General features: G+C 40.8%; 1 long non-coding RNA gene across 1 annotated transcript in view; it reads right to left on the bottom strand.

Moving 5' to 3' along the window:
* Positions 1-17,742, bottom strand: part of LOC140476751 (uncharacterized) — a 69,131-nt gene extending 51,389 nt beyond the window's left edge. Inside the window, exon 1 of the long non-coding RNA XR_011960589.1 lies at positions 17,622-17,742. This is a non-coding gene — a long non-coding RNA (uncharacterized lncRNA). The remainder of the gene's footprint in view (positions 1-17,621) is intronic.
* Between the last annotated feature and the right edge of the window lie 667 nt (positions 17,743-18,409).

Here is an 18,409-nt window from a genome sequence, read left to right as displayed (position 1 = left end):
AGCAGGCATAGGGTACCATTTCCAAGATTAAAATCATTGACACACTACACTGTGGAAGCAGGCCCCTTGGCTATTGGGACAACACTGACCCTCTGCAGAACATCCCATCCCCCTTTCCTCACCCCCACCCCCACCTCCATACCCCTAACCCAAATCTCCCCCTACTCCCCCAACCCCACGCACCCCCTAACCCTACACCACCCATAGCTAATCTACCGAACCGACACATCCCTGTACACAATGGGCAATTTAGCATGGCCAGTCCACCTAACCTGCATCTCTTTGAACTGTGGGAGAAAAGCAGAGCACCCCAAGGAAACCAACGCAGACCTAGGGAGAATGTGTAAACTCCACACAGACAGCTGCCTGAGGGTGGAATTGAACTCGTGTTGCTGGTGCTGTGAGGCAGCAGTGCTAACGACTGAGCCCACATGCTGTCTTCTCCAAACCAACCACTGTCCTGTTTTGAAACTGGATCAGCATTCTCTCACTGCTGCTGCATCAAAATCCTGGAACTTCCTTCTTAACAGGAATGTTGCCTTCTTTACATTTCAAGGACTGCGGTATTTCAGGAAGGCAGTTCACCACCAATTTCTTCAGGGCAATTCATGATCAGCAATAAATGGTAGTTCAGCCAACAATGCACCCATCCCACTTCTGAATAAAAAAATACAATATTGATTTTTCTTCATTTTCTATCAAGTGTTTTTATCTTTAAATAGTAAAGGTAAGATTGGCTTGCTATGGTTTTTTAAAATCAATTCCATTTTTGTGCGACATGGGCATCACTGGCTGACCAGTCAGTGGCTGCTCTTGGTGGTGAGTTGCCTTCTTGAACATCTATAGTCCACCTGCTGTGGGTTGACCCACAATGCCATTAGGGAGTGAATTCCAGATTTTTGACCCAGCGACAGTGAAGGAACAATGATATATATTTCCAAGTCAGGATAGTGAGTGGCTTGAAGGGGAATTTGAAGGTGGTGGTGTTCCCATGTGTCTGCTACCCCTGTCCTTCGAGATGGAAGTGGTCTGGGGTTTGGAAGATGCTGTCTGAGGATCCTTGGTGAATTTCTGCAGTGCATCTTGGTACTCAGCATCGGCAGTGGAGGGAGTGGATGCTTGTAGATGTAATGTTAATCATATGTGCTGCTTTGTCCTGGATGGTGTCAAGCTTCTTGAGTGTTGTTGGAGCTGCACCCATCCAGGCACGATCCTGACTAATGCATTGTCGATCTTGGATGGGTTTTGGGGAATCAGGAGGTGAGTTAGTTGCCACAGAATTCCAAGCCTCTGACCTGCTCTTGTAATCATAGTGTTAATGTGGTAAGTCCAGCTGAATTTCTGATAAATGGTAACCCACAGAATGTTGATAGTGGGGGATTCAGTGATGGTAACACCATTGAATGTCAAGGGGCAGTGTTTCAATAGTCTTTTATTGGTGATGTTCATAGCCTGGCATTTGTGTGGTGTGAATGTGTTGAGTATGTCTTTCCAATTGGGACAGAGTCAGAAGTCACAGGACATTGGGTTATAGTCCAACATCCAGCAGTGCTCCGAAAGCTTGTGATTTCATATAAACATGTTGGACTATGACCTGGTGTCGTGTGACTTCTGACTTTGCCCACCCCAGACCAACACTGGCACCTCCACAATTGGGATACGGCAGGACTTCTTCCGATGTGGGAAATCACCCCTGATGGCTGTATATCCAGGAGCTGGCATGTAAGGAGTTGGCCTCCCTGGGCAACCTCGGTGAGTGAGGCCAGCGACTTACTGGTGAGTCACTGGTGAAGATAGTCAACTGCCAAGCTGCCTGAGGAAAATACTTTCTTGTTGCAAGATGCAAGGAATATATGAAGTCCGAAATATTTGAAAACCTTTGTGAGAAGAAATTATGTGCACCTTATGGAGCAAGGCATCAAAGTGAGCGACCAGAAAGCTATAGCACATCTTATGATCAATAACTAAATTCAAATGTTTTGACTCTGTTTCAACTGGGTTAAAGTATTAAACTTCGAATGGATGGAAATGTTAGTTTTCCCTATGTTTACCTTTCATTAACATCAAGGTTACAGACCAATGCATTTACATCAAATCACCAAAGTCACCTCAGAATTTCAACGATGAATGAAATTGGTGCAAGTAACACAAAATGATGTCCATACTCACAAACAGAAATGTGACCTTGTTGAATTATGTATACTAACTATTAACAAAGCGATAGCCTAAAGAATGGGGGAGGCACAGGTCAGTAAGCCAACTTGATGGATGGAATTCCACAAGTGAAAAGTGAGAATTCTGCAAAAAGGTAGAAATTTTTCATCCCTGTAAATCCTTCCTCTTGCTGAAGCAGCCTTTGTGTGGCCATACTTTGACAGCATTTGCACTGGTCCCCTCTTCATCTGGACACTTTAGTTGATCTTAAAATACTGAACCTTAGGACCTGAAAGGGCTAATGCAGGAGTGTTAGTGGAAGCCATGTTTCCCTCATTTAATTTTAATCCAATGCAGATGTACTTTGAGTTTTTAGATGTGTTTTTGGCTGTCAGCTGTTTTCTCCAGAAATGGATATATCATGGGTTTGACAGTACATGACATTTCTAAGTCTTGCAGACATTCCAAGTCTACAAGAAAACTAGTGGGACAAATCTGTGAATCTTTCTTTCTTTCCAAGGTAGCATTCCTAGTTGATTATTTTCTCCCAGCTCCTACCCTTTGCTCCATACAGCTAATGCGATTGTGATTGAATATAATTAGCTACATACAAATCACAGCATGAACTTAATTGTTAGTCATTGTAAATATACTCTGAATTGCGCAATAATTTCTCCTTGATATTTGTCCAGTTAGGACACAATCAGGCTTACTGCTCTTGCCATCATTGATTGAGTACACTTAGTGTTCGCATTTGAACACACATTCTACAAGCAGCACTTGGAGCAAAGTACATTAGAAATACTCCGGAGGGACGTACATTGCGTATGAGGAGAATGTAAGTAGAGTTAGAATGAGAATTACAATTCAACGTTCTTGTCATCTGTACTCACATGCGAGAGTACATGAGTACAGGGAAAAATGTACACTGTCACCATTCCATCTTAGGTACAAAGGTATTTAGGTACAAAGTCTTAGATTCAAAGTGGAAATAAAATAAAGTTAAAAGCCTTAAATATCACAGTCCTTCTTAGCATTAAGTAAAAAAGTTAAAATAAAAGTCAAATGTTCAACAGTCTTTCCTAAGTGCTTAGCCATGCTGAGTTTGTACTCTTTACAAGGACTTGATTTCCTCCACTGTGGCCCACTGTCTGCTAGATGTCGGGCTGCCTGCTCTCAATACCTCCACAGAAGCCAGAACCGTCGGTTTACACAGCCTAAATGAGTGAGCAAGGACATAGCAGATGGAATTTAATCTAGATAAATGTGAAGTTATCCACTTTGGTTAGAAAAACTGAAATGCAAAGTACTTATCAAACTGTGAGAGACTGAGGAAATATTGATGTTTAAAGGGACCCGAATGTCCTTGTCTCAAAGTCACTGAAAGCTAACATACAAGTGCGGCAAGAAATTAGGGAGACAAATGATATGTTGGCCTTCATTGCAAGGGGATTTGAGTACAGGAGTAAAGTTGTCTTGTTTTAATTGTCATTGTTGGTTGTCCCTCAATCCAGGGACGACATGTCCTCAGAGTCATGTACTCTTGCTGTGGGTCTCCATGTGACTGACCTGCAGATCTTTGGGCAAATTGATTCATGTACATTCAGGTACAGAAGCAATTAGGAAGAGAAATGGTATTTTAGCCTTTATTACAAAAACAGTAATACATTTGAGTAAAGAACTCAGGTTATAATTGTACAATGCCTTTGTGACGCTACGCCTGGAGTACAGAGTACATAAATAAAATCAGAAGTTGCTGGAAAAGCTCAGTAGGTCTGGCAGCATCTGATAAATCAGAGAGAAATCAAAATAACTGGGTTCTGGGGAAGGGCACCGGCCCTGTAACTTTAACTTTTCATAGATGCTGCCAGACCCGCTGAGCTTTTACAGCAACTTCCGTTTTTGTTTCTGATTTACAGCATCTGCAGTTCTTTCAGTTTTCATTTTGTACAGTGTGCAGTCTTCATCTCTTCACATAAGCTGTATGGGTGGATGGTTGGGAGGAAAGCAGTGAAACTAGACAAGATCCTTAGGTGACAGGGTTATCCTGGGTGGACTTATTGAATAGACTAGGTCTACATTTCCTTAAATATAGGATGTTTCCCATAGCTCGAGAGTGGGCTGCTGAAAAAGCACAGCAGTTCAGGCAACATCTGAGGAGCAGGAGAATCGACATTTTGGGCAAGAGCCCTTCATCAGTAATCTTTCCAATAGCTGGCATTTCTTGTAGTCATTGTCTCGGAATAAGTTGTTGACAATTGGAGGTGGAGAATGTTATAACGGGAAGAGTTATGAAAGAGTTAAGAGCAGAAGAGTATGTTCCAAAGAGTTGTGGATGTTGGGCGCATTCAAGACAAAGTTGATAGCTTCCTGGAATTAAAGAATGTGTTTAATGTGGGAAGATGGATTTGAGGTGGAATATCTGACGTCATCATATAGAATGGTGGAGTAAACTCAAAATGCTAGTCCTCATGCTATTTGCTATGTTCTTAAAATAGTGAGCAAATCCTTAAGATTTGTGTTCTAAAGTACCCAGACTGAACCCAGGCTGTAATGAGAATGGTACAACGGTATTGTCTCTCATCAAAATGTGGGTAAATATATTATATTCACATTGTTAACAACATACTGATTCAATGCTTTCAATTGTAGTCCAGGTGCTCTATATGTTTTCAATGTCAATACATCTTGTAACTTAATAAGGAGTTTATTTTGTGATAGAAGACTGTACCTAGTTTAATTCACGGAAGTGAACTACCTTATGGCTATTATCAGTCTCAATTTCAGACAGATATGACACCATTATTATAAGAGGGAGATACTTGGTAGAAATGTAGGGGTTCCAAAAATGGGATGAGGATCACATTTGTGTAACTAATATGCAGTTAGGAAATGTCAGTTGATTACAAGGTAGGCTGTGTGCCAACTTGGAGTTTCCTTCACATTTCAATGATTTCAGCAAGCAGTCAGTGCTACATACTATTGTTTAGTGGGATGCATCAGTTGGGGGACCACTGTGAGCCAGCTTAAAGCCCCTTTTAAAGGGGTAGTGCATTGTGGCTGGAACAAGGGCTGGTTGAAGCCTAGATTAGTATGATCCTCAATAGTTTTGGGTGCTGCACTAGAGGTCTTGGGGACAGAGGTAGAAAGCAAGAGAAATAGCCAGTGTCCACAGGAGACATTCCATAGAAAACAGTAGAAGCAGATAGATGTAGAGTTCAATGTCAATGATATGGACACAAAAAAAAATCAATGATCTCACATGAGTGGTCAAGGTCAGAGAATACATCTTCAAATTCTATTTGTGCCAACTGAACACTGAGTTTATTGGATCAGAAAGCTGCCAATATAATACCCTTATTCAAAAAGGGAGGGAGGCAAAACATAGGTACAACGTAGGCCACTCAATATCTGACATTTGCAAAATGTTCATGCTGAACCTCATGCATTTTGGTGAAGACTGAGTTGTGTTGACTTTTTTTGCAAGGTTTCTCACTGCAAGGCCTAATGAGTTCTCTTGGCCTATCTTAATAGATTTGCCTTATTATTTATCTACCCTGCCCAATGGCATCTCCCACATCCAATTTTGTACAACCCCTCAGCTCCAAATCATTGATATTTCAATCTTCAATTAGTGCTTGTTCAAACAGTTGTTTACACAATGACTGCAATGGGTGTCATACAGTCACAGAGTCATAAAGATGAACAGCACTGAAACAGACCCTTTGGTCCAACTCATCCATGCCAACCAGATATCCTAAATAAATCTAGTCCCATTTGCCAGCATTTGGCCCATATTCCTCTGTACCCTTCTTACTCATATACCCATTCAGATGCCTTTTAAATATTGTAATTGTACCAGCCTCCACCACTTTGACTGGTGCATTCCATACACATACCATCCACTGCATGAAAAAGCTGTCCCTTAGGTCCCTTTTAAACCTTTCCCCTCTCACCTTAAACCCATGCCTTCTAATTCGGGACTCTCATACCCCAGGGAAAAGACTTTGTCTACTTACCCTATTCACGCTCCTCATGATTTTATAAATCTATATAAGGTCACCCTCAGCCTCTGACACTCCATGGAAAATAGCCCAAGCCTATTCAGCCTCTCCCTATAGCTCAAACTCTCCAACGTTGGCAATATCCTTGAAAATCTTTTCTGAACCACTTCAAGTTTTGCAACATCCTTCTTATAACAGAGAGAACAGAATTACACACAATATTCCAAAACTGACCTAACCAATATCCTGTACAGTTGCAACATGACCTCCCAACTTCTCTACTCAGTGCACTGACCAATAAAGGCAAGAATACCAAACACCTTGTTCACTATCCTATCTATGTGCGACTCCACTTTCAAGGCTGTATGAACCTGTACTTCAAGGTCTCTTTGTTCAGCAACACTCCCCAGGACCTTACCATTAAGTGTATAAGTCCTGCCCTGATTTGCCTTTTCAAAATGTGGAACATCGCATTTATCTAAATTAAACTCCATCTACCATTCATCGGCCCATTGGCCCATCTAATCAAGATCACATTTTAATCTGAGGTAGCCTTCACTGTCCACTACACCTCCAAATCTGTTGTCATCTGAAAACTTACTAACCATGCCACCTATGTTCACATCCAAGTTATTTATATAAATTATAAAAGGTAAGCTATTTCCTTTCAAAATATACAGCCACTCTTTCCAACAACGGTTTTAAGATACTCTCCCACTTCAGTCGACAGTGTTTTTTAAAATAAACACTAAATAAAAAAATAAGGCCCTTACAACTGTGAGTCTTTAATGGGTAGTTGACGAAACAAAGTGCTGAAAGGTAAGGTATGGCAAAGCATGCAGGTAAGCGTTAAATGGCAGGTAGACCGTGAGTAAGCAACCCTGAGATGCTGCCTGGTCCACTTGGTGAATTGAGTGTCGGTCCTAGTGTGCAGTGTCCTTGCAGCAGCCTTTTAATGGTCTGCCCAAAGTGCAGCAAGGCAGTTGAGAAGCACATTGCAAGTGAATTGGTGATGTGCCACAATAGTTTGAAGAAGCTGGAACAGGACCAAAACCAAATGTCTGTGGACATGGGATACATGCAGTAACAGTCCATGGAGAGTGTCCTTAAACATTGGTGCTGAATGTCCAAGATGGAGGTGTGGAGGAGCAAGCACTGAGTTGGAGTCTTTAATTTCGGAAACCTCGATGACTATTTCCACCCAATGGTATTAGAATAGAAGAATGCATATTGATAAGAAGAGATTACATAAAATTGTTAACAATAAACCCCATTAATAGTCCTCCTTTTGTTCACTAGAAAGAACCTTGACATTTGGACCTCTGTTGGAAAATGCATCAAGAAAGGCCTTGCTTGACCTATCTGGAGTACTGTGTCTGGTTCTGATCATCCTGTTATAGGAAGCATATTATTAAGTTAGAAAGTGTTCAGAAGAAATCTACCAGGATGTTTCAGGAATGGAGAGTTTGAGTTACAGGGCGAGGCTGGATTGGCTGGGACTTTTTTTACTGGAATGTAGGAGGCTGAGGAGTGACCTTACGGAGGTTTATAAAATCATGAGGAAGGGTGGACAATTTCAAGACTAGGGGACTTTTTCTAAGGTGAGAGAGAAATATTTTAAAAGATGAAGAGCAATTTGTTTACACAAACAGTGGTTCATGTGTGCAATGAATTTCCAGAGGAAGTGGTGGATGTGGGTATATTTACAACATTTAAAAGTCATTTGGATAAATTCATGAATAAGAAATGTTTGGAGGGACATGGGCCAGATGCAGTCAGGTGGGACTAGTTTGGTTTGGGATTATGGTCAGCATGGACTGGTCGAGAACTGAAGGGTCTTTTTCTGTGATGTATGACTCTATAACTCTATGTTTCAATGACTCTGTGACTCTTACCCATTCTCTGAAAATTTCTCGTCATATCCAGGACCTTATGACATTCCACTCATCATGTTTGCTACCAAGATACTAAGCACTGAGCTGTATGACTCATGCTTAATGGTCATGCACCATTGCACATTCAGGGAGTGTCATCTCTTTTCGCTCCAGTGTGGGGCAGTGTTGATACTGGCAAAGCAATGTTCCTGTTGTCTCTTCTCACTCATTTTTCTCTGGCAAGAGAACAGGAATCATTACTCTCACTGAATAGAGAGCCTCAGTCTTTTACACAACGCCTAATAACAAACCACAAGACATTCGAAGAATCTCCAGCTCCAGCCTGGAATGAGAGAGATCATAGCAACTTGTTATACAGCGTCGGGTGTCACCTTCACAGTCACTGACTCTGTGCAGCACTCGGCCTGCTCAGAGTTTTTCTCTGTAGCTGCTGTAGGTGGTAGATTTCAGAGGAAGCGTCCTTTTTAAAGTGTTGAAATTGCACACATTACCCCTCCACCCTCCTGCTCTCCATGGTCTCTGTTCCCTCACCGGGTCACACTACATTTGAAAGGGAGTACCCTTTAGTGCAGACATTGCTGGGAGCAATTGATATTTGTGAAAACCACAAAGTCAAAAAAAGATCCTTCAGCACGTTGACCGTACACTCCCTATCTACCTTTGAAACCTTAAACAGCAACAGAAAACAAAAACTGCCATCATCACCACCACACGTTTGGTATTTGTTTACCACCCTTATCACAACAAATGTTCAAGGCATTTCCTAGGAGCATTAGTGGGCAAAATTCAACACTGAACCACATTCAGACACTCAAAACATGTAGTATCAAAACAACAGTTAGAAGAAATCTACCAGCAGCTAAACTGTAAGTGATTGATAATCCCTTTGAACGTCACTGATGGGTGTTCTTTCATACTGCTGAATGTATATTCAGCTGTGTGAGATTAAGGAAGGGTTGTTAGCTGGAACACTGAGCTCCAAAATAACACCACTGATGTAAAATCAGCTTTGCACATTGATTGACTTCATAGCCAACCTGCTCTGCCCTATCGCCAAGGCTGTTCATTACACGTGCTAATGCCTTCACCAATGTGGTGTCATTCATTCATGTGACACAGAGCTTTGTGCCAAGTCACAGTGGCAATAACATGTACCATGTAGAAGATGCACTGCAATGCCACACAAAGATTTCCGCAACTGGAAATTCAAACATGTAGAATTTCAGATATATTGAACACTCAGAATATATTCTGCTATGTTATTTTCCCTTCCAAAATGAATAATTTCACATTTTGTTCCAAAGTACTCAATCTGTTCTGTCATGTTCTTATCCAATCACCCAACCTATAGAGTTCCCTAGCAGCAAAGGCTTATTTACATTCCACCCTATAAATTTTCAAACTCCAAAACATTTCCCTTAAATAACAGCATAATTTTCCAGTTTACAGCAAGTCCAAGCCTGGTTTATTTGAAGGACTGAGTGGCATTTTCCTGTTCCTTTTTCTTACATTTTTATCTTCTCTTTGGTCAATCGATTTCTTGGAGCTTACTTACTATTCTAGTAAAGCTTTGATCACCACTAGTGAAGTTGCACATTTAACAATGCTAGCCATGACATGCTTTCATTGCAATACATGTGAAACTTGTCAGAGCAAGTTGCCATAGTTCTTTTACAAGCCTGCCTGTTGCAATGTACCATGTATGCAGTCTACCATGAGACAGATACATGATAAAGTATCATAACTGAAAAGAAACAGCAATGCAGCAGATTTAACAGAAAAACAAGTCACAAGATGTTTCTCAGTGACCTTAAGTTACAATAACAAGATGCTGAGCCATAGAAGAGTCTACCAGAGACATGATCAAAACCATGAGTGTTAAAGAAGGCCAAAAAGAGCAAAAAGGAGTGGGAAGGTTTCAGATGGAAATTCTAGGGTGATGTTACTAAGTAGCTGAAAACAGCACAATAGTAGTGCAGGAGAAAGTGAGCACAGCAGATGCTGGAGATCAGAGTCAAAGAGTGTGGTGCTGGAAAAGCACAGCTAGTCACGCAGCATCTGAGGAGCAGGAAAATTGACATTTCAAGCATAAGCCCTTCATCAGGAATTCTGATGAAGAGCTTATGTTTGAAACGTCGATTCTCCTGCTCCTCGGATGCTGCCTGACTGGCTGTGCTTTTCCAGCACCACACTCTTTGACAATAGTCGTGCAGGATGAGAGCAAGGTTGCAAAGATCCAGAAGAATAAAAAATTAAAGAAGTAAAAATTAAAGGGGTAGAATTGAAGCATATGTAGGCAAATGATAGGATCCTAAAACAAAAATGAAAACGTAAAACTTGAGGCGGTGACGAAAGGGAATCAGAGTGGTTCAGTGAAGAAGTGAGCGATAGGCAAGCAGGATAATTAGGACATGGACAAGAGTTTTGAATGAACCTGGAGTACTTGGTGTACATTAGCCTGGAGATAATGAATGTAAACTCATGTATTTCACTGAGAAATGGACTGAGGCTTGGACAACGATAATTGGTGTTATGCAGATGGAGGTGGGTAATAGAGAAGATTTTTGGTACAGCCTGAATCACTATTAAGGGCAGGGAATGGAATGGAATGGCAAGTAGACTTTGGAGCAAGGGCCAAAGTCAATAGCTTCTGTCCTTACTGTGCTTAGCTGGATGAAATTGTGGTCCATCCAAAATTCAGACAAGCCACACAAGACTACAGAGGCAGCAGAAAGGTCAAGACATTGGGAGGAGAAGAACAGGTGTCTTTAGCACATATATGAAAAGAAACTGCATGTTACTGATTGGTATTAGAGCATTGCTTTTTGGACTGGAGATATTTGACCAGCAGCACGCCACAAGGATCGATGTTGGGTCAATTGCTTTTCCTCATTTACATAAATGATTTAGATGTAAATTTAGAAGGCATGGTTAGTACGTTTGCAGGTGACACCAAAATAGGTGGTGTTAGCAGACAGTGGAGACATTTATCTCAAAGTACAATTGGATCTTGATCAGATGGGCCAATGGGCTGAGGAGTGACAGATGGAGTTTCATTTAGATAATTTAAGGTGCTGCATTTTGGTAAGGCAAATCAGGGCAGGAATTATATAGTTAATGATAAAGCCATGGGGAGTGTTGATAAACAAAGTGACCCTGGGGTGCAGGTGCATAGTTCCTTGAAAGTGGAGTCACATGTAGACGGGGGGGTGGTGAAGAAGGCATTTGGCTTGCTTACCTTCATTGATCATAAGACTTTGGAGGTCATGTTGTGGCTGTACAGGACATTGCTGATGCTACTTTTAGAAAACTGTGTACAATCCTTGTCACCCTTCTGTAGGAAGAATGTTGTTAAACTTGAAGGGGTTCAGAAAAGATTTACAAGGATGATGCTGGGATTAGTGGGTTTGAGCTATAGGGAGAGTCTGAATAGGCTGGAACATTTTTCCTTGGAGCATAGGAGGCTGAGGGGTGATCTTCGAGAGATTTATAAAATTTTGAGGGGTATGTATAGAGTGAATAGCCAAGGTCTTTTTCCTAGGGTGCAGGAGTCCAAAACTAGACGGCATAGGTTTAAAGAGAGAGGGGAAAGATATAAAAGAGACCTACAGGGCAACTTTTTAACACAGAGGGTGGTACGTGTATGGAATGAGCTGCTAGAGGAAGTGGTGAAGGCTGGCACAATTATGACATTTAAAAAGCATCTGGATGTATATATGAATAGGAAGAATTTTTAGGGATGTGGGCTAAATGCTGGCAAATGGTTCTAAGTCAGATTAGTATGTCTGGTTGGCATGGACGAATGAACTGAAGTGTCTGTTTCTGTATTGTATGACTCTATAACTCTTTGACTATGTCTTTGAACACACTTACTAATGGGCAGCATAAAGATGGGGAGCCAGGATCCTCAGGGTCTCCCTGGGTAAAAATGCAGTGGTGTATTGTGAAACAATGTTTCAATGTTCTGGTAATGATCAGCCAGGTAAGAGTAGAAGTTTTTTTGAAAAATTGTTTGCGGGATGATTTGGCAAGGCTGGCATTTATCGCCCAACAGGCAGTTAAGAGTCAACTACATTGGTTTGAGTCTGGAGTCACAGGTAGGCAAGACAAGGATGACAGATTTCCTTCTTTAAACAATAGTAGTCAACCACACAAGGTTTTACAATGATCAATAAGTCAACTTTCGATTCCTGATCTTTAGTCAATCGAATTTTCAGCACTTGCCAAGGCAGGATTTGATCCCATGTCTCCAGAACATTGGCCTGGGACTAGTCCAGTGACATCATCACAACACCAGCCACTCTCTACTTTGGGGGTAGACCTACAGAGATAAAGAAGATGGTTTGAACTTGATAAAGGCTGCAGAGTTGTTGAGGAGGGTTTGTGAGCGGTAACACCCTACAGTTGCAATTAGTGAGAATAGTGTACCTGGTTAGGGCAGTTTCAGTGTCGGAACACAGAATGAAAAACTGATTAGAAGGATTTAAACTGTATTTGTTGGAAAGGCTGTCATTGAATTAGAGATGACAGCATGTTCAAAATTTTGGAAGGGAAAGGGAGATTGAAGGTGGCATGACAGTGAGTGAAGTTAGAATGTATGACGATGAGTTTTGTTTTGAGGAAAGAATGGACAAAAATAATTAAACTGTATATATCAGCCATGGTCCTCTGACAGCACTTGTGGCCAATCAGAAGGTTGTGGGTTTAGGTCCCCCACAGAAAATTTGAATACATACACTGGACTGATATGTTATTGTTGTCCTGTAAATATGTTTAAAGTCAACTCAGATGTTAAACTGAGACTTTGTATGCCTTGGTGGTAGACATATAAGGTTCTATTGTATTATTTGAAGAAAAGATTTTTTTCACTCGCAGGATGAGGGCATCACTGGCTGGGCCAGTATTTATTACCCATCCCTTAATGCCTAGAGTGCAGTTAAGCATCAACCACATTGCTGTGGGTCTGGAGTTACATCTAGTCCAGACCAGGTAAGGATGACAGATTTCCTTTCCTAAAGGATGTTATTGAATCAGCTGGGCTTTCCAATAATTGACAATGGATTAATGGTCATTGTTAAAAATCACACAATACCAAATTACATTTGAAAGTACTAGCTTTCAGAGTGCTGGTTCTTCATCAGCTAGCTGTGGAGCAGGATCATAAGACACAGGATTTATAGCAAAAAATCTTAGTGTTATGCAACTGAATCAATATATTGAACAAACCTACGTTGCATAGTCAATGTTAGAACCTTAATTCCAGATTCGTTTTGTGAAGTCCAATCCCACCATCTGCCAAAATGGGATTTGAACCCAGATGCCTACAATATTAGCTGAGATTCTGTATTAATTATGCAGTGATAAAACCACTAGGACATTGCTTCACCTATAGAGAAACTTTCCTGGTTTTCTTGCCAATATTTGAGACCCACTACTTCCATGATGACTGTAAATGGTAATGATTTAATCAAAGTATGCAGAGTACTAGATTTACCTATGCGATGGAATCAGGTTAAAATAATGACCAGGTTTCTGCATTTAACAAGAACTAACTTGTTTTACAAATAAGTAAGTTCCACCCACAACTAAACCAACCTTGAACTATCAACTTATAACTAATTATGAAGTATAACAATACTAACTAAAACTCTAACTCCCGTATGGATCCACATATGTATTGTTCAGTTCCACAGTCACTGGTTAGAGGCAAAAGCATATATCAAATGATGGGAGAGGATAACTGACTAATTCAAGTCGACAGTCACTTTGCTATAGAGAGTTTCTGGTTCTTTCAGCCTGGGGTCTTTTGCCCCTGGGATTGCTCACACACACCAGCTACCCAGGAACCAATCAGAGAATTTTCATCAGACAGATGATTTCTGGCTTCCAGATCTGGTCACAATCTTACAAACCAATCAACAATCTGTTGTCAGTCGAATTTCAGTCTGGGTACACAAAACGAATCTGCAATTTAGAGATGTACAGCATGGAAACAGGCCCCTTGGTCCAACTCATCCATGCTGACCAGATATTCTAACCTAACCTAGTTCCATTTGCCAGCACCTGGCGCTTATCACTCTAAACCCTTCCTATTCACATACCTCAGTCCTGGGCCATCTTATCTCTCCTTCCCTGTTGTTTGCAAAGCAATACTATAACACAACTCACAATGAGTTCCAGCAACTATTTTTTAAAGAAGTGCAGTAATACCTTCTTAGTCCTTGATTTAAAAAAGAGTATTGTTTTCAACTTTGAGATCGGTTCATTTATCTCAAGTGTTATTTGAGGTACACTGAATGTGTATATTTCTCTACAAAATTACAACTGAATACATTGGCTGTCAAGTTCTTTGTGATATCCTGGGGTCACGAAAAGTGCTACATTAATACTAGTTCATGTTCCTTCCTTCTTGGTATTAAATTTTCAGTAATTTATCAAAATCTACACCGGGTGTCACATCTAGGGTTAGGCTAGCAGAAGAAATGTAAGAAGCCAATACTGTTTGATCTGCTACACTTGTTGATCTGCGACTCTTGCTAAAAATGCAATCCCCTAAAAGTGGAATGAGCAAACAGTATCAACTCATTGCTGCCAAAAAAAGACAGCAGTTGCTCGGAGCACTCAATTACAGGTGACCAGCATTTAAAAAGGAACAGAAGGAAAAGCAGAGGTTACTTGTGGTCGTTAATAAATGGGGAAAAACTTACCATGGATGATTTGGTGAAGGGGGAAAAGAAACATTCGGTTACGTGTAAGAGCTGTTCTGATTGTAAAGGCAAAAACACAAAAGACAGAAAATGCAAAAATAAAACACACACACACACACACGAGAGAAAGGCAAATGTTTGCCTGGAAAATAGGAGATAATTAAATATCTGGAGCTGTAGTAACAATATGAAAGAACAATTAAAGACAAATGGGGCAAGGAGAACAGAAAGAAACCTGGCAAAGTAGGCTCCCGCAGTTCTGATGCCTGAGAAAGGGAAGGAACGGGTTGATAAAAAAGCTGCAGGCCACCCACCATTGGATACAGGATTGCCATGTCACTGGGCTAGTAACCCAGAGGTCCAGGCTAAACTGCTGAGGATGTGGGTTCAAATCTGTGGGCATTTTCTCAGCTGGATCAGGATCAATTTGTGCTGGCTCCTTCTCAGAGATCAACTCTCCAAAAGGGATTAGAGCAAGGAAGGAGAACAGAAATGGACAAATCAAATAAGCAGCAGCCTGCAACAGTTCTATATGCTGCTTCCACCACCTCCTCTGGCAACATATTCCAGGCACTCACCACCCTTTGTGTGAAAAACTTGCCTCACACATCTCGTTCAAACTCTGCCCTCACATTTGAACCTGTGTCCTCTAGTAACTGACCCTTCCACCCTGGGAAAAAGCCTCATACTTTCCAATCTATCCGTGCCATTCACAATCTTATAAATGTCTATTATGTCATCCTGCATTGCAGTGAAAACAAACCCAAACTTGATAAAAGTGAAAACCTGAAGATCAGATATGGTGAAAATGCTTTGTTGCCTATACAGAGGTTGAAACCATTCAGCTTGCTTCTAGCTAAGGGCTCTTTGGCCACATCTGCCTCTGATTGCTCAAATCTTTGGTATTTACATAGGAAGGTGAATCAATGGAGTCTCTAATGGTAAAACCAAAAATGACACACATTGATGATGTGTGCCCAGATTTTGTACTCATGTTATGGACCAGACCAAACACCCTCAAAATATATGCAGAAGATAGCCTAGACCCTTACTTATTCTTATTTTTAAAAGGCAAGTGCCAGTTCTGGATGCAATTCAATTAGCCAAACTACCAGTCTTGAAGCTTTACACACTTTATTCATACACTGTAGTTAAAATATAATAAAAGAAACAAGAAATTGGAAATAACTTAACACTATTAGAAAACTTAGAATAATAGATTATTTAACTACTAAACAGTAACTGTACCAATATAGTAACATCCTACAAACACATCCTTGGCAAAGGCAAATTCAGTAAAATAGATTGTCTCACAGGCAGTTCGCCAGACCAGGAGGAAAGCATTAAGAGAAAACTCAGAGAGAGTGTGGCAGGGAGAGATGTACTACAGCTTCCAAACCCAGCTTCAAGAATCCAACATTTGCTACAGAAAAAATGAAACAAAAAATTCTAGTACTGGGAGCTTGATCCCATCCATTCAAGCTGCTTCTATTGTTCCAACTTAAAAAAAACCTCCAAGGCCTCACAAACTGTTTATTTTATTGAATTTAATAAAGAGCTCTTCACCTCATTATTAAAGCCTCTCCTCAAATACTGCCATTTACAAAAGCAAAGCCCAGCTTTACAATGCCCAGCCACTACAAGGGATCTGGAGCATGTGTGAGCAGAGCTAGCAGTATCTACAGTCAGTCAGATTGAAGAATTCTTAGGCACCCTGGTGGTAAACACCTCAATAATATGCCCTTCGTGTGCTCCAATTATGAGTCTCTTAGTGAGGTAACAGCATAGTTACGTTTCTGAGGAGCAGAGCAACTCAGGCAGTGACTTCTTGATTACTACATTTTCTGCACAGGTATGGATGTTGCTGTTTAATTTACTCTTTAATAATAGATTACCTTGTCGCCTTTCTGTTGCAAAATCTTGGCCCACCTAAATGATGCTGAGGAAAATAACTCAGTGTTAATTTTCCAGCTGTCCACCGGGAATGGGTTGACCAACAGTACCATGAGTTCAGCTTTATCTTCAGTCATTCATAGCAATACCTGCAAGTGTCTGAGTGCAGGGTATTCATCCTGAGGCTTAAACAGGAGCGGCCTGATCTTGGTGGCTTACGTGAATTTCTCCAGTTGTGCTCAGTGTTAATAACTCTGGGCATGAAGGTGATAACCAGGATAATTTACATCTCATCTTTGTGCACCACTTCGCAATGCCGCGGGTCTTAGTTCTGTTCTCCTTCATGTGCAAACTTTATATACTATGAGTTGCAAAATGTTAAACTGAAAAATTGTCAAATTGTAGCATTGTACCTACTCTCCTGTCACAAAATAAAATGCTGTGGTTGGAAGGGATACAGGGCACCAATTTAGGTTTGCTTCATAGCTAGGAAATGGAAGGTATTTGTTTACATTGAGTACACAGTACAGAAACAGGCCACTTAGCCAAACCAGTCAATGAAAGCCCCTGTGAGACTCGCACCTGTTCCCATCCTTCCTTCTTTAACAATCAGCAGTTCATTCTTCCTCATTTATTTGCCTCGCTTCCCTTTGAAAGTATCTAAACATTTTGTTTCATGTACTTCCCAGTTCCACAGCGAGTTGCCATGAGTTCCACACTCTCAGCACTTTGTGCTGAAAGAACCTTCCTCTGGCATTCTCTATTTGATTTTTTTCTGTCCATTTTAGACTCTTAGAGTCACAGAGATGTACATCATGGAAACAGACTCTTCGGTCCAACTTGTCTATGCCAACCAGATATCCTAACCTTATCGAAGCCCACCTGCCAGCACCCAGCCCATATCCCTCCAAACCCTTCCTATTCATATATCCATCCAGATGCCTTTTAAATGTTGCAATTTTAATTACCTTACATCAATGACCTCTAGTTCTGCTGTTCCCAAAGAGTAGAAACATTCTCCCTATTACAGTCTTCATAATCCTAAAGACGTTCAGCATGCCACACTTGACTCTCTACAAAAGAAAAGAGCATCAGATTGTTCAGTTCTTCCTGCTTGCAGTCCCAAATCACAACAATGACTGGACTTCAAAAGTATTTCTTTGGTTATAAAGCACTTTGGGACATCTAGTGGTCATGAAAAGTGTTTTATAAATACACTCTGGTTTAATAGATTGACCAATGAATCTACTGATTTATCTGCCTATCAACTAACCTTCCTGCCTTTCAATTTACCGGGGCCAAAATAATTAAATTTCTTCAGGACTCTTCTTGAGAATTTCTTGAGGGCTAGTTTTTGATTGTTAGGGGCTCACTTTTGACTTTCAGAGATTCCTTTTTCACTCTCACTCCCTCATTTATACAATTATGTTGGCTTTTTTTGGGTAGGTGCTAGTTTCATTGAGTTTCATGGGAGGTTTCTCTCTGCAAGGCCCAGCAAGATTTCTCACCACATCTTAGAATAGAATCGAATACAATAGAATTGAATAGAATAGCCTTCATTGAGTGCTGAGTGCTCATTTGTCTGCTCAAATGAGTGCTGAGAAAAGTCTATAATGTCGCCTCTCAGCACCATCCTAGGTACACGGTACCTAGGTAGAGATACTTTAAGGTGTTATACAGAATTGAAATAGTAAAGAAAAAGACTAGCATGGGAATATGGCGCTTAAAAAGTCCAGAATGGGAATATAAAGTGTCT

Source organism: Chiloscyllium punctatum, chromosome 5 (assembly GCF_047496795.1).
Source record: "Chiloscyllium punctatum isolate Juve2018m chromosome 5, sChiPun1.3, whole genome shotgun sequence".
In the NCBI taxonomy this organism is placed as follows: domain Eukaryota; kingdom Metazoa; phylum Chordata; class Chondrichthyes; order Orectolobiformes; family Hemiscylliidae; genus Chiloscyllium; species Chiloscyllium punctatum.
Note: the sequence above shows the minus strand (reverse complement) of the source record. Positions and strands in the feature narration are given on the sequence as shown.